Consider the following 18,195-nt stretch of genomic DNA (forward strand, 5'->3'; position numbering starts at 1 on the left):
TGCTCCAGTGTTCTCTAGATGCAACCTTTGGATCCTCAAAGAAAACAATGTGCATTAGGCAACGTAAGAGAAACAGGATGGAATGGTTAACCTACTTTAAAGGACAATCTTCAAGTGCCTTAGGAACACTCATTTGCATGCAACCAATTCACATGCAAATTAGGAATAATCTTTATTCAGGGCCTTTGTTTGGGAACATTTATTAGCCATTAGTTGTGTTACTTTATTTACTTGAATGCATATTTTCCTAAATGCTGCATAACCATGTAGAAGATTATAAATCTAACATTGAAAAATGTACAACAAAGACATAAATAAAAGCCAAGAGCACCAGTACAAATACTGACTTTATCTAGTTCATTTATATTAACATGAATAATACCTTAGTATTTTCAGTCAGAAGGTGACTTAGGGCAGATAATGACACAGTTACGAATATGGCCGAGATGCTTAGCCTTGCAGAGTCTCATTTTGTTATTTGTAAAATGGAAGGTGACAATCCCTAACTTTATATTGTTTTTATGAAGATGAGGAAAATATATGTAAAGTGCTGAGACAGTACTGTCTAAGCCCCTAGTGGTCGTAGTATCCAAAATGGTGGTGTTACCATCAAAATAAACATCATCATCATCACCAGTACTCCTTTGCATTTTCTTCAGCCTTTATAAAGGATCCCTAAGAAAATCTGCCTAAATGCAAACAACTATTTTGACACCAGTCCCAGCTCCGTAATGGAGAAGCCTCAACTTAAAGCTGCAAGCTTTGGATCCTAATTCAGTGTTGAGTTTAATTAAACCAAAAAATTTCAATTAGTACAGATTTTTTCCAGAGGTTCTTAATAGTACTAATTTGAGGCAACAGGCAATGGCCAATTAATTGGATTGTGTCATTCTAATCAATATAGATATGGCCTTTACTTCTTAATCCTTTTTAGTGATGTCTCTGTGTAAGGCTCTATCACGTATTCTATGGGAAAGAAAAACAAAAATAATAACAAAAAAACTATAGTGTTAGTAAGCGACAGATGCATCAAGTAAGATAATGTTACCACTGTGTTCTCATATAAAAGATCAATTCCTTCACCAATGTCTCTAGAAGTCAAGTCAAATTAATGAATTAGGGAAAAGAGGAAATGGTCAGTTTAGGGTAATATTTTTTGTCAAAAATTGACCTTGAAGCCCTTATTAAAATAAGATGACCTGGATTACCTTCATACTTATTCTGTTTAAACAGTAGTTTTCCTTAGGAATGGGAGGGGGTCTATAAATTAAATCAGGAAAAAGTACTGTCATGCTGATGGAGACAAGTTCAATACCAAGAATTTATCTACTTAGACAAATGAAATCAGAGTCAGTAGATCCATTCTGAAGTGTTCTGATGCCTCTGCAGAAATACAAAAAGTTTCAGGCAAATGTAATTTTCCTTCAGTCAAATTTGGTGCATTTGTCTAGAGGTTGCTGATCAGTAAGGGTAGATTTTAACAAATCAGTTTCATGGATTTCATAAGACTGAAAAATAGGGTTATTTTATCTAAATACAGGTTTCCCAGTTAAGACTAAATTTTAGATAAACAAGAAATAATTTTTAGTATGTCTCATATACTATATATATATATATATATATATATATATAAAATGTGTGTATGTGAGTATATATCACAAATATGAACTATAATTCTCTGGAAATGATGTGTTATAGTTTTGCAAAGTACCTAGGTCACAATCCCAGATCATCTTAATCCAAATTCAGCACTGAAAATTTTCTTACCATTCAAAAGCTCTGAAGCTGGTCTAAAGTTTTTTTCAAGGTCTAGTTTACTTCTGGTTCATTCTTCTTACTCCAGTCCAACCAAAACTAAGAGGTAATACACCATGACATCATACTTAAAGCCCTCCACTCTGTCTTGGGATACCTTGACCTCAAGAAGTCTAGGGATCCCTGGGTGGCACAGCGGTTTGGCACCTGCCTTTGGCCCAGGGCACGATCCTGGAGACCCGGGATCGAATCCCACGTCGGGCTCCAGGTGCATGGAGCCTGCTTCTCCCTCTGCCTGTGTCTCTGCCTCTCTCTCTCTCTCTTTGTGACTATCATAAAAAAAAAAAAAGTCTACTAATCAACTAACATAAAATCCCTAAAAGAAGCTAAATGTCTGGATTGATATCATCTTCTGAGTCTTAATCAGGCAATTAGCATTATATTTTTACTATTACTATTTATTTAGCATTGCTTGTATTCTCTTATATTTTTCACTAGTATTTTCTAGCTCCTTAAAATATATTTCATTTGGAAGTTTTGCCTGAATTATTTAATTTGCTGTTATCAGAGACAGTATCAAGTCCTTGATGATTGAAAGCCAATTTTTAAAATGTAATTTATCTACAGATGACAAAATCTATTTTATTGTTTTGGAACAGGATGCTTTCTTCCAATCAAAATATGTCTAGCTCTCATTGGCCATATTCTATAAGTGAATAAAATTAGGAGAGGCTTTTTTTTTTTTTTTTTAACCTTCAATACTGTAGTAGAAAATAAAAGAGCTGGTAGGATCTTTGAAAAGGAAATAAAAGTATATATTCTAATTAACTTAACAGCCCCTAATGAAGGGAACAGACCCTAATGCAAGGATTCAACAACTCCCTTTTTAAAACAAGTTCAGTGTTCCTATTTAATCTATATAAAATATCCAAAATTACATGAATCAAACAGAAAGAGGAGAGAAACTGAAGAGTTGATTAGGAATTCCACCCAGAAAGAGATAATGCCTCTTATATTAGAGTAGGAAAAGAAAAAAATTAAAGGCTGGAAAAACATACTTTTCCACTATCTCTATAGGGGTATGAATGGCCACAAAAAATATTTTAAAAATTACAGTGCTTTGTTTCTGTTCTTTTACAAAAATAGTACTTGGCTGTAAATGAGAAGCGATCATTGTGTCCCAGCTTGGTTGTTGGCTTATTGAACACATTTTACCTGTTACTGCATGCCTTAATAGCCTTATTTGTAAAATAAGCAATTTAGACAACATAGTCTACAAAACTCATTTCAACTTTAAGATTTTATAATGATATATTTCAAAGTTACACTTTCAAGTTTTTGATAACTCCTTGAGTGAAAATTACAAGCATATGCACACATAAATGCATGGATAAAGGAAGAAATTAATGGTTTTCGTTTACAAAAAAATATCTCTTGCAAAGCGAACAAAGGCAGAAACAACATAACTCCATAAGATCATAAACTCACTCCTAAAATAGGTCAAATTCGATCCACATTCTTAAAGTAATGAAAACTATTGTTAGCACATACTTACAAAAAATATTCATTACAGTTCAAATCTAATTTCTGTTCTCTAAGCAGCTATAATAGAATCAGCGAATATTTCCATAATATCTTTTATGTTCATGTCAGTGAGATAACAGTTTCATACTCAAAGATTTCTAATTGATTTGACCATAAAGTAAGCCTTTTGTTCAAAGAAGGGCAAAAAATAAAAGATAAGAAGGATGGCAATTTAACTTCCAGATGTATACTGCATACAGATAATTTGGGGCCATTAAAACACTAAACAAAAATAAATAAAAAATAAATAGAGTGGGCAATAAAATCATGAAGTTGGTCAAAAAGTGACTGAGTCACAACAACCATGTAAGGACACAAGCATATCTTTAAGTTGAACTAGTTTTAAAATGGAAGCTGGACTCAGTCTGTTTCAGAGGAAAACATCAGATGCTGTAGATGAGTTACTCTGCAAACAGAAATATCAGAACTAAAGTAAATAACATCTAGGAGATTCATTAGCACATCTTGAAAATACCCCTGGTCAGAATCATATCTACATATATAGTGTTCTTTCCTTTTGATATTAAGATTAAATCTAAGCATTGGAAAGTGTTTATCCCTATATTTACATCTCTTAATCTCATTTCCCTCATTTGTAAAATGTTGACTATAACACCTCTCTGATGGGTTTATTATGCACACTAAAAGCTATGAAATAAAGATTATTTACATCAGGTAAGAACATATTATTGTGAGTTGTTACTACTTTCTCCTTGGTAAGCATTTAAAATTTGGATCCTTCATTACCAGAGTAATCTTCCAAGTGTTGGAAAAAAGTACAAAAGTTACTAGGCAAGCCACAAAGGGTGTCCCTGAGCCACAATATGTCTACTTCTGTATTTTGAAAAAAAAAAAAAATTCTATACCTATTTCTAGCCATGTGTCTTTTAAGCTCTACCAAGTAAATCAATAAGTACTATATTTGAACATGCTCCCTACATCTTTGACTTTTCCTTTTCTCATTCTTTCTCTGATTGCTTTTCTTTTCTCATATTCCTTCTTTAGATGCTCATCAGTGTTTTCCCCCACATCATCAGCATCTAAAAGCATCATCATCTTAAAGGACACACTATTGTCACCAAATGGATAAACCACAAAATGGCATCTCCCATCCTGCCCTCTGACTCCAGACCTAGTTACAGGGTCTCGCTGTTTGGACAGTCTCCTTCTGCCACCTCAAAAAGGAGTGTCCTGCCACTTCAAAACGGAATGCCTCAAATAAACTACTCTTTCTCTTCCTGACAAATAATCTCTCTTTCCATATCCTAGTTCTTTTGCCAATGGAACCTTAAATTTCCAGCAAGCCTTCCCAAATATCTTTTACTTCATCTCATGCTTTCATTTCTTCATGTCATAAGTCTCACCTCTCTACAAGTGTTTCTGGATGTGCCTCTGAAAGACCTACAGCTTGAGCCTTTACTTGACTATGATCACGACCAATCTAACCCAAGATTCCAAAGAGTCCTGAGTTATCTCAAAAGCCAAGAGATCATCATTCAAAACAGAGGACAGACTAATACATTATTTCAAGCTCTACTGCAGATCATAAAGTGAGTAAATAGAAGGAGATAGGCAAAGAGGTATTTAGACACAACTGTGTTTTCTGACGTGAGGGCAGGAGAAATTGGAGAGAGAACAGGGTAAGCATACAGACTAGCATTGGGGAATTGCTGACATTCAGAGTCAAACTTGACAAAAGTGGTGTGATGGGGAAAACAGGAGATTCTGAAACCACTCATGGTTTTGAATCTGTTGCTGGTGATTTCTAGGCTTAAATAACAAATGTAAGCTAAAAAAACATGATTATGTGTGATTCCCAAATGTTGGGTTCCCTTTCTCAATATTAGTGTTCTGTGTTCTGTTCTTTCACATCCTTCTGACTTAAAACAATGCTTTTATCAGATATCACTTTTGCTCAGATGTATAGAACAATTTCCCATCTTAATTTCACATATTTCTGACTTCCTTTGCTGACTTTCCAGGTCTTCTATTACCTGACTTCATAATTTTTATCCAACAGTTTTTTTTTTCTTATTCTTTTGACAAACTAGCTTTGTACCAGTTAAGCTGCCACATTACCCTCTTACTACAATTCACTTCTAAACCTGACAGCATTCATGCTTTTTGCTAATGCCAGAACCCTCTATTCTAGATTAAAAAAAAAATATGAACATTCTTCAATGTACAGCAAGAATTCCACTAACTCCTGAGACTGCATCCCTCTTCTCCAGACCATTTTCCCATTTCTAGGATCACTAGACTATTTAGAAGCTAAAGTTGAATGGATAACATGATGATTAGTTAAAAGCAGAAAATCTATTTAAACATTTTGGTCTACATGCAACCAAATAGCATTTTGACTGATTGCTTCACTTAGTTTGGTGATATTTCTACTAAATGAACTAAAACAACTGGCAAATGGAATATCCTATGGTTATAATAATAACTTGCCTTTGGTTTATCCAATTCTGACAATGTTTCCAAGGTTCATTAAACCAAACATATTTTCCAGCACAATCTATAATGGCACAACTCCTTGTGTGTGGTATCAGCAGCATATTCTTGCTGCATGTGCACAGATAAAAATAGCTATGTCAGACACAACAACTGTCAAATTTGATGCCTGGGGCATCGTTTTTGATAAAGACAGCTGTGGATGCTAAATTGAGGATTCCTATGTACTCTGTACTCCCACCTCTTTCAAGAAAGCTGCCTATCGATAGGCTTTATATTTCTGTGTTTCGCATCTGTATTTGGGTGCTGAGAAGACAAATACTGCACTAACGCCATGGTGTGGAGAAAGGAAAAGAGAAAACACCTGTCAAATCTAGAACTCTCAGCTACATTAGAAGAGAAAGTACTCTGCTCTTACTGACAAGGCCCTTCAGAAAGCCAGGACAGGCCTGGGTCTCTTTGGGAGACCACTGGTTACTTTCCATTTAAAAGTTGTTTCTGCAAATAAAAGAATCTTGTGAATTTCACTCTGAAGCCATCACATTTTGGAGGCATCACATTCCCTTTTCCATTCCACCCTGATCAATATACATCAGGGGCCAACAAATTTTTCTGTAAAGTGCTAAGGAGTTAATATTTTAGCCTTTGTGGGCCATCCTCTGTCACAATTGTAGCAAAAACAGACATTTTATTAGACAATATGTGAATGAAGAGGCATGGCTCTGTTCCAATACAACATTGTAAATGACATAAGATTTCAAATTTTATTTAGGTTTCACATGTGAAAGAACAAAACATTCTTTTTTCCAATTGTATAAAAATGTAAACAACACTCTTTAACTCACAGACCATGTATAGAAAAGGCCAAGAGAGGTTTAGCACATAGGGTGTAGTTTGCCGAGCCATGGTCTATACAAATATGGCTTTTCTGTTTACCTCATGTTAAAATAAGAAATAGACGTACTTTGTGAAGCAGACTATCATCTCCAAATACTGAGATTTTTGAGCCTAAGACCTGTCCATTGTCTTTGCCAGCTAAATAAGAGCCACCACTGTATATATTTTTCAAAGGCCAGAAAAAGAATCATCAGATTCCAAAATAAAAGTGACCAGCTATCCCTCTCGAAGCAAAATTCAATCATGTTCTTACTGGTCTAGACATCATAAGTTAAAAACATAAGGTAGTCTCTAACAATCAAGGTACTTATAATTTCCACATTTTTAGGAATCTCTATTTTTGTGCTACTGAAAAGTGTAAAATTTAGTACATTTTTGAAATTTTAGTCACTGAATGTTAAGCTGCAGTGGTATCAGCCAGTTATGTCTGACACAATCTGGCACCATGCTGAATTTCATTCTTTTTTTTTTTTTTTCTGAATTTCATTCTTAAGACTGCCATTGCTACTCAGTCAAGGGAGTTGGGTCTTGAGTGCTTTAATTTAGAAGACACTTATGAATATATACCATATAACATTATGTTCTAAGATAGCATATATACTGTTCAACAGTGCTCACTAAACAGACCTGACCCATTCAAGTTCATTTAAGGGATGATGACTAGGAGGATGAGTTGTAGAACCAAGTTGGTGAGTCTATATAATTTTCTTTAGATATAAGGCAACCACAAAGGGTTGTTGGTTTTTTTTTTTTTATTTTGTTTATATCTTCTGTTTTTTGTAGAGGGGTTCTTTCTTTTGTTCTTTATTTTGCTTTATGCTGTTCAATAAACAGTAATATAATGAAGTTATCTCTTTGTAAATTGGCTTAAAGTAGGTAAAATCATACCCTGAATCCAAGAAATATATAATTGTATAAGCAGGTTAATCTGGGCAAGTTAATGTAACAGTGGCTACACAGTGTTTATCAGCTCCCTACAGTAATCCATTCAATCTACTGTTCTGCTTCTGTTTAAAAGCCACAGTGTCGGGATCCCTGGGTGGCGCAGTGGTTTAGCGCCTGCCTTTGGCCCAGGGCGCGATCCTGGAGACCCGGGATCGAATCCCACGTCAGGCTCCCGGTGCATGGAGCCTGCTTCTCCCTCTGCCTGTGTCTCTGCCTCTCTCTCTCTCTCTCTGTGACTATCATAAATAAATAAAAATTAAAAAAAAAATTAAAAAAAAATAAATAAATAAAAGCCACAGTGTCTAGAAGTCTGCAAAGTGAAAGTCCCCGTCCAAGTTGTTATAGGACGTGGGTTACTTGTCTTTGTTGTTGTCCTTGTAGCCTTGGAAAAAGCACTTCTAACTTCACCTCTGAAAAAATTTTGAAATCATATGAAAGCAAACTGAAAAGCAGAGAGCAATGATTAACAAATATTTAGGTCAGAGGAAAAAAATTAGAAATATGAAGTCAAACAAAGGTGAGACTAAAAGACAGGTGAGCATAATATGCTCTATACTCCTGCCCTCCACTCCTGCCATTTCTTCTTTCTAGTAATGGAAGAAATTAAGTTAATCACTTGTTCTTTTTAAAATAATGGGAATAAATGTGAAATGTTTCACTTTGTTAGGGTAAAAGACTTTTCAGTTACTGAAATTATTTGAAAAGACAAATTCCACTGGCTTTTACCCCACTAAAAATGTTCCTCTTCTATTTTCTTTTGTTGTTGTTGTTTTGTTTTGTTTAACAACAGTGCAGAATGACAGATGTGCGAAAAGGAGAAAGAGAACTAGGAAAAATATGATAACAGTCACAACTGGCTTCCTAGATTTATTTCCAGTTGATTTTACATCTGGTCCAACTGTGTTGTTTGTTGATATTCTGTTGGCAACAGACACGAGCAGTATGTGTCTCTTGCTTTTATTAACATTTTTATATCTAGACAAGAGAATTTGGTAGAAAATTGTAGCAACAAACTGAGTGATCTTTGCATTGCATTCTCAAAGTTGGCATGTTTTCACTTCCGTATTCAAAAGGTCACCCAATCTAGTCAGTTCTGGGCATTTGTAAATATCTCTAGACTCTCTTGTTCAAAGGATTATCAAAGTCTTCAATGATTATAGCACTCACCTCCTGTCTTCTTTCTTAGGTGGGCAGATCCACCCATTCTACTGGCACTAAACTAAAACCTGATCATATCCCTAGCTAATTTTTCAATTATGCCACTTATCTATAAAATAAACTCCCAATGTATTAGTGAGACATGTAAGATTTTTAATATTGGTTATCAATCTAATTTGCATTTCAAACTCTAATTGCTTGCTATTTACCCACATATTTCAGCAATGTTGAACTTTTTTCTGGCCATTCTTCAAACTTTCCAGACTCTCATAACACTAGCCCTTCACACATGCCTTGGACTATGCCTGAATTTTCCTATCTATCATTTATCCTTCTAGATCCAGCTCAATATCTATTCCTCTGTCAAGTCTTTATTGACATTCCTAGCTGTAACAACAAAGTAAACCCCTCTGATGATACAGTGAATTAATTCTCCCCTAGGAATGGCTCACAACTCTGAATGATTTTTATAATGACACATTTACCAAGAGGGAAAAATAAATAGCATAAACAACACTTTAGAAACAAACACAAATGCAACTTCTCCAAATGGTATTTTAATTTTTCAGTGGCTTATTTTTTTCTATCACCTAATTAAGGTTAGATAAATAATTGCTGATATTCCTTTTTTCTTTCTATATATAGGCATTTAATCTAAGAACATCAAAGTTCTTTAAATACATTAATTATTTTTTTTCTGCATGAAACTAAAGTACTAATATTACTATGTAACTAGATTTGGGGAAAAAATTGAGTGTTAGCAATTTATCTAATGTTATACAGGGACTGCACTACAAGGGAAAGGAAACAAACAAACAAACAAAAGAATCCCAGATGCTTCAATATGGGGGAAAAATATTGTATATAATGGGGGAAAAATATTTGTATATAACTGGTGTTCAGCCTATTATAACTCCAACAAGGATTATTTTCCAATGCTGGCAGATATTGCAACCACTTTTCCTAACATTTTCTAAAAATAGAGAAGAGGGGATTCCTTGGTTGGCTCAGCGGTTTAGCGCCTGCCTTTGGCCGAGGGTGCGATCCTGGAGTCCCCGGATCGAGTCCCACGTCGGGTTCCCTGCATGGAGCCTGCTTCTCCCTCCTTCTGTGTCTCTGCCTCTCTCTCTCTCTCTCTCTCTCTCTCTCTATCATCTCTATCTCTATCATAAATAAATAAAATAAATAAATCTTTAAAAAATTTTTAAAAAATAAAAATAGAGAAGAGAATAAATAGTGTTAGGGCTGGAGACAGTAAAACAGACAGGCTGCTAACTGAGATTTTCTGCATCCTGGATCCATTCTCTTACAATGCAAGACCTCTGGTCCTTACCATATTGTTTTTGTGTGTCTCTTATAAATGTAGCAGCCATCTCAATATGCTATTCCATTAATCCCTCAAATAATTATTTAATGGAATTTTGCCATATGGACTTCATTATCTCCTCCACTCCCTCTTGAGGATTTTATAAATACGGGATGCTTTTAGAATAAAAAATGAATTACAGTTTCAAAATAGGATGCAAAAAATTATGATCCAGAATTTTCACACAGGTTTGAAAATACCTCATGCTATTAAATTTTTAATCCATAGACTTGTTTCCACTCCTGGGGGGGTGGGGAGCTTCATTCCTTCTCTGTCACTTTTTTCTAGGGTCTAAGCTGAGGCCATCTTCTCTTGTTCTCCAGAAAACAGTACCGCAACCATTACCAAAATGTTTGGTCTTTGGAGTTATTTTGATATCAACCCTTGAGATGTTATAGCTTTCTTTAGAAAGGGAAAAGGGAAAAAATGTCTTTTTCTTTTCTCTATAATGCCAACTTGATTTTTCTCATCAAGTCCTATCTTTTTGTCTTGATTAGAGAGACACTTCTACTTCTTATTAATGCTGCTCTTTCTAGCGGCTCTCTGAATCCCATCTCTTGAAAAACATCCCTGGACTCTTGCCAGTTAACAGCTATCAATATATATTTCTGTGTATTTTAGTTATTAGCATAATGGCTTATTGCTCCAACTAAATTTAAAACTCCTTGAGTGAAGGGATCTTGAAATTTTCATCTTCACATTCCCCAAAGCATTTTAGCACAGTGCCTTCAAATCATAAGTACTTGAAGTATATTTGTCAAATGAAAAAAATTAAATGTATTCTATATTATAAAACACAATGGAAACTGAATGACAGTGATGACAAAACCTTTGTTTTAAATAGAAATTAACTAATAATAATGGAGAACTTCCATATTATTATTTTTCCATTGGAATATGGATCATCCTCAAGTCATCTTAAGGAAACGTTATACATATGCAAGCAGGCTTTTACATGGGTAGAGGAAATCTGCCTACCCACAGTCAGAGAGAGAATTCTCTGACAGCTGTAATCAGGCTTGTTTTGCCCCTCTTCTTTGAGCTTCCACAGTCCTGGAAACCAGCCAGGACTGGCGGATCACTAGGGATGCCACCACTCCTGTGCTCAAATTGTGTTTATTACCTGTCAGCTTCAATGCACTAAATGACCCTCTAGTGACTTGAAAGAGTTAATGGTCCTCCAAAATGTGAACAACTCACTCCCATCTGATTGTTAGGATCAGCTCCATTATGTTTTATTTGAAAGTTTTGGTTCCTTCTCCTTTTTTCTCTCCTAAAATGAAAATACTGGCTCAGCTAAATCCAATATAAATAATTTTACAATATAAAACAATATTTAAGCAGTTCCAATATTTTTTTCTCTGCTCTATCCAAAAAATCACTTATTTTAGGCATACTTCCAGTTAAGAACATCTAGCACACCAAAATCCAAATATGGTGAGATACTAGTAACCTTAATGACTGAACAACATTTAAGCATTTTCTTAAATGTTGAAATGTCTTCCCACATCTGAAAATAATAAACATATATCTTCTATAGTAATGATAGGATAACAGAGAATTTAAAAAATAGTCTCTGCCATTAAAATCCACCAGTTCAGTTGGGAAGAAAGAAAAAAAAAGTGATCAAGTGAATGGTGAACTGTGGAATACTAAGATGTAGACAGGAATAAAATGGTGTCTCTAGAAAATGCCTTATAGGGATCCCTGGGTGGCCCAGCGGTTTGGCGCCTGCCTTTGGCCCAGGGCGCGATCCTGGAGACCCGGGATCGAATCCCACATCGGGCTCCCGGTGCATGGAGCCTGCTTCTCCCTCTGCCTGTGTCTCTGCCTCTCTCTCTCTCACTGTGTGCCTATCATAAAAAAAAAAAAAAAAAAAAAAATTAAAAAAAAAAAAAAAAGAAAATGCCTTATAAAAATGACTTTAATCATCATAAAGTATACAACACTGTGGCTTTTAGTATATTCACAATGTTGTACAACTACCACCATTATCTAACTTCAAAAACATTATGGGGTCTTGGGTGGCTCATTTGGCTAAGTGTCTGCCTTTGGCTCAGGTCATGAACCTGGAGTCCTGGGATCCAGCTCCACATTAGGCTCCCTTCTCAGCTGGTAGCCTGCTTCTCCTCCTCCCCGCTCATGCTCTCTCTTGCTATCTCCTTTGCTATCTCTGTCTCTTTTTCACTCAAATAAATAAATAAAATCTTTAATTCCAGAAATTAAAGATTTCATCATTGCCAAAAGACACCTTATAATCATTAAGCATTAACCCCCTCTCTTCCCTCCCCCCCCCCCCAGTCTCTGGAAACCACTATTAATCTACTTTGTCTCTAGAATTTGCTTATTCTAGAAATTTTACATAAATAGTGAGAAACTGTGAATCATATAACATGTAGTCTTTTATGTCTGGCTTCTTTCACTTAGCATAATGTTTTCAATTTCTATACATGTTGTATGGAATTAACATTTCATCCTTTCTTAAGGCTAAGTAGAATCACATCATATGGATATACCACATTTTGTTTATCCATTATTTAGTTGATGGAATTTGTGTTTCTATTGTTTGCTACTGTGAATAATACTACTATGAACATTCATGTACAAGCTTTTTGTTTGAACACGTGTTTTCAATTCTCTTGGATGCATACCTATGAGTGGAATTTCTGATTTTTATGATAATTCTGTTTAACTTTTGAGGAGACACATTGTTTTCTAGAGCAACTAGACCATTTTAATAACCCATTAGCAATGTGTGAGAATTCTAATTTCTCCAGGTCATGACTCACATTTCCCTTTCCTTTCTTCTCTTAAGATTATAACCATGTTACAGAGTATCTCATTGTAGTGTTGGTTTGCATTTCCCAAATGAGTACTGACATTGAGCACCTTTCACTGTTTATTGGCTATCTGTACATGTTTTTGGGGGGAAATTTATACTTAAGTCCATTTCAAAAATTGGGTTGACTTTTTTTTTTTTAGTTTTAGGATATATTTCTATATTGTAAGGAATAAACCTCTATCAGATGTATGTTTTGGAAATATTTTCCCCCATTCTGCAAGCAGTCTTTTCACTTTCTTGATAGTGTTCTTAGATGCACAAATGTTCTTAATTTTGATGAAGTAAAATCTATGTTTTTCTTTTATTGCTTGCAAATTCAAGGTCCTATCTAAAAATGTAGTGCCAAATCCAAGCTCATGAAGATTTAATCCTGTTTTCTTCTAAGATATTATGATTTTTCTTGAGGATTTAGGTCTTTGATCCATTTTGAGTTAATTTTCATATACAATACAAGGTTTGGATCCAACTCGATTTTTTTGTATGTTGTTGGCTAAGTACCATTTGTTGAAAACATAATTCTTTCTCCACTGAACGGCTTTCACACTGTTGAGGAAAACCAACTGATCAGAGATATGTGGGGTTATTTTTGGACTCTCAAATCTATTCTGTTGATTATATTTCTAACTATGCCAATACAGTTTTGATCACTGTAGCTTTGCAATAAGTTTTGAAATTGAGAAGTGTAAGTCTTCCAACTTTGCTCTTGTTTTGCAAAATTGTTTCAGCTATTCTGGATCTCTTGCAGTTCTATATGTATTTTGAGATAGCATTTCCATTTCAAAAAAAAAAAAAAAAGAAAAGGTTCTTGGAATTGTGATAGGGATTGTGTTAAATCTGTATATCAATTTGGGAAATATTTTCATGTTAGCACTATTAATTTTTCTAATCCATGATCAGTGGATGTCTTCCACATATTTAGGTCATCAATTTCTTTCAGCACGTTTTGTAGTTTTCAATGTACAAGTCTTACACTTCTCTGCTGAAATCTATTACTTAGCTAATATTTATCAAGTTTAACATTAAGATGTAGCAGATACAGTGATAAGGATATATTTAAAAGCCAAATACTAACTCCTTTTTATTTATTTGTTTTTATAGGTCTATTTAGGCTAAGATGGAGGCCTTGACTCAGGAATGACAATAACAAACTTAACTTTTAAATCTGAAGTGCTTGCATTTCTACCAGTAACATCTACTATTTCTATCATTGCATTTCTTCTATGTATGGTCCTAGGCTTTAAAAAATAAAAATTCCAATGGTAACAAGTATTATCAGTTTGATAGTATATAGTCACGAGGTGGCTTAAACATGCTTAAATGATTAGATCTTTTATTCATTTACACACTAAATGATTATTTTAATCAATGATATTTCTCAGCTTCTAAGTGTTAGACACTATTATAGGGAATGGAAATGGAAGAGCTCCCATCATCAAGGAACTGAATAAAACTTGGAAACAAATATAAATAATAAAATATTGGATTATAAAGACATAAATTCTAGTACAATGGTCCTTGCAAAATGCTACATGAGAACAAACTAAGAGTGAGAATAAAAGAAAGGTTTTCCCTGAGTTTTAATGGCTGAAAAGGCATTTGCCAATGAGAAGACATTCCAATCACCTAGAACAGAAAGTACAAAGCAGAGAAGTGCCAAACTGGAAGCTACATTCTGAGAACTCTACTTAATTATGTAGAGGAGGGAGTTTAGAATGAAGTACCAGGGTGGGGGGGGCAGGCAGGGGTGAGTGCCAAGAAATGAGCTTAAAAAGATACCCAGGTATGGTGCCATACACAATGTCTTAACACCAGTGGTTCCCAAGTGAAATTTAGTCACAAACTTCTGGGTACCCAAACTATAGGCAGAGCAAAGCATAAATAAATAAATCAGATTAAAGGAAGAAGCCTCCAAGGCCACCCCAGTGACCTCATGACTCTTAATTAACAAACACTTGTGGAATAGTTTTAAAAACCACCTCTGTTCACATGAGAAACTACAATAATATCCTGCAATATTTGGAATCAAAAGGAATTAATTTAACTCTTGCTGAATATGGGGAAAGTCAGTTTAATAGTCTAGGAATGATGATGTCAAGTTTTAGCAAGGGACTGGGAAAAGCCCACACTGATTTTTATACTTGCTCTCCTATAATTCATTCTCCATAGATAGTCCAGAGTCATCTGTTTAAAATGTAAATCTGATAACCACAGTCTTCTGTTGAAATTCTTCCTACTGCACCTAAAAGCCCAGATGCCTGAATTTTCTCACCTGCCTTTGCTTGATTGGGCCTTTTTGCTGTTTTCCCTCTGCCTGAAATGCTTTGCCTTCAACTCTTCACACAGAAGATCCTTCATCACCAAGGTTTTGGCTGACAGTTCTCCCATTCACAGAGGCCTCTTCCGTCTGCGGGATCTAAGGGACATCTCTGCTGCCACTTTGTGACACACACCCTCATTTATTTTTATTTCCTTCCTTGCATCCAGCTAATCTGAGTCACCATGTATATTTGCTGTTTTGCATATTTATGTTCTGTTTTAATCCCACTCTCAATTTTCTCTAGATGGCAAGCACTATTAGAAAAGTCTGCCTACCTTGTTCATCACTCCATGTATAGTTCTCAGAATAATATAAGGAATGTGGTATTACCTCATTATATATTTGTTGATTAAATACATTCAATAAAGAGCACACAAAAGGTAGTTTCATCAATAAAGCCTAGGGGAAATATCAGTAGGTGTAGATCAGATAGCCCAGAACAAGCCTGGTAGAGTCTGTAAGATTCTAGATGGTCACCCATCAACCGCAAGGGTGACTCCTGAGTATCTGGTATATGACTCATCATTTCTGTCCTTTCTTCCATTCTTCCCTTTTCTAATTCATCTTTCTAGTGACCTATAACCCTGCCCCTTGTTTTTGAGCAAAGTGATATTATGCAAAAGTATTCTCAAAGGAACACAAAGCAGGGGAAAAGATGTTTAAATTCAAAACAATGCAGCTCTGGTGAATATATTATAGACAGCAAGCTGTCATCATGATCATGTGAGTTATGCCAATTTGAATGATAAATGTGAAAAAGCATCCTACAATCCTGCTAAGATGCTTACTCAGAGTGGCTTGCATTATTGGCAGCAGTATGTCCACAGTGAAATGATATTATATAGTTTCTGGGCTAAACTCACACTTAAGAGTCACATTTTACCAACAGAATATGATTGAAAAGTCACTCCTCACATTCAACAAACCATCTGGAAAACTCTCTTAAAGAACTTTTGACGACTTACAGAAAATGGATGAACTAAAAAGCACTCTGACTTCAGGGTAGAAGAAAATTAAATTGGTTTCCACTAGGTTGACCACAATCAAGAAATTCAAACTTAACTCCAAAAGTGAGAGAGACACTTGAAGACTAGTAATATGGTTTTGGGGAGAGCAAGATGAATTTAGCCAAAGTTTTTGAACTCTCTAGTGAGAAGGGAGGTCATAGATAGGAAGACCAAGAAGAAGTCTGCAATAATCCAGACAGGCAATGATTAAACCCCCGATGAGAACAGGAATTATTGATTGTCTAAAGGGAGAGTGGGTGGAGGGAGTTAATTTCCCTTGCTTCTTCCTTACTTCAGACAAATAAATCATTGCTTTCACCTTTATGTCTACACAAAATACATAATAAAAAAGTAGAACTATTGGTGGTTAAAAAAATTGGGGTATAAAAAGTTAAATGATGCTAGAAGTGAATTTGTAAAGATAGCTATATAAACTTAAATTATTAATTACTAAGGCCAACACCAATTCCTGCATTGCCAGATCCTGCTGCGATTCTGAAAACCAATATGTTTTTGTCTTGAAGGGTGTTTGAAAGAAACTGGTTAACCTAAAAGGCCTTGAGATGTTAGGGGAATTACAGAAGAGAGACTCTGTAAATCAATACAATTTCTTCAGCAAATACTGTATCAAAAAGAAGGACATTGAATTCAACATTGTCAGCAATGGAGATAAAATCATTTATATCCAAGGAAGTGTAAACAGCCTCAGACTAAATAGTTGGCAGCACAGGAGGAAATTGAAAGAGGCTCTCATCATACCGCACCCGCACAATCTTTGATTCAGTAGGAGGCCCGTTTACAAAGACATGCTATTGGTTTGAAGGATGACCACCCCCTCCAAAGCCTGCTTTTAACACCTAGCAGAAAGCACTCTGTGCTTTCCTTCTGGAATAATAAGGATGTTTCACATCTTCTAACTAGTGATTCCAGCTGGTTATAAGATTAAGATGATCTCAAAAAAAAAGATTAAGATGATCTCTCCCATTTTACAGATAGGACACAGGACCACTGACAAAGCTTAAATATCTTAAATAACATATGTAGCTATCACCATGCAATTTAAATTATGACTAATCATGATCTTGAGAGTCTAAAATTGCTCCAGAGTTGAAGACAGAACTACCAAAAAGAAAATCAGTGCTAAAATTATAGAACACTGAAGACTTTGCAGCATTTATGCCAGCTAACACAAATTCTCTACTCTCTCTAGTCTCAGTTTCCCTATCTTTAAAACCAGCAAGCAATACCTTATTATCTGGTGGATACCTCTAATTAAATATTCAATTAATATGTGTTCATGTTATTGCAAACCCATCCGGCTCCTCAAGTCAGCACAGCAAAACACAAATGCAGAGCATTACCTCTTTGCAAGCGTTCCTCCATTTCCAGGTAAAGTCAAATGGAATGTCCTGATGAGATGCCAGGAGTTCAGTATTTGAATCTAAGTGAGGGAAACATAGGCTTAGGTTATAGAGAATGAAGAGCTAATCTATCAATTACTAAATATCAATTACTAAGTATTTATTGATCATCAACCATGACATACCCAATAGTAAGGCATCACACAGAATGTAGAAGCATGTAAGCCAGTTCCTACATTCTGGAAATCACTCTAGCACCCAGGAAAAAAATTACCTCTAAAAACACCACAAAATCCTACTTGAATATAGTATCTTTGACGACTCTTGAAGTTATATATGTATTTTTACTACCACACCACTTTGGTTTGCGTTACACCTGAGAGATAGTTATTAAGCTAAATAAGGTAGTTCTCCCCCATGCACTATAACTACACTTTGCCAGCAGTTTCTGGTGCCAAGGTATATTTGGAAGTATAATTAACAGGATATATATTCAATGGTTGATATAT

General features: G+C 35.2%; 1 long non-coding RNA gene across 12 annotated transcripts in view; it reads right to left on the reverse strand.

Annotated features, from left to right (window-relative positions):
- LOC144322307 (uncharacterized) overlaps positions 1-18,195 on the reverse strand; it is a 551,832-nt gene that overhangs the window by 387,690 nt on the left and 145,947 nt on the right. For 10 of the 12 annotated variants that reach the window (XR_013387914.1, XR_013387916.1, XR_013387922.1 and 7 more), the window contains exon 6: positions 17,687-17,766. This is a non-coding gene — a long non-coding RNA (uncharacterized LOC144322307). Of the gene's footprint in view, positions 1-11,208; positions 11,433-15,253; positions 15,415-17,686; positions 17,767-18,195 lie in introns of those variants that run through there. The other 2 variants (XR_013387917.1, XR_013387915.1) reach the window with 2 other exon arrangements.

Source organism: Canis aureus, chromosome 10, assembly GCF_053574225.1.
Source record: "Canis aureus isolate CA01 chromosome 10, VMU_Caureus_v.1.0, whole genome shotgun sequence".
Classification (NCBI taxonomy): domain Eukaryota; kingdom Metazoa; phylum Chordata; class Mammalia; order Carnivora; family Canidae; genus Canis; species Canis aureus.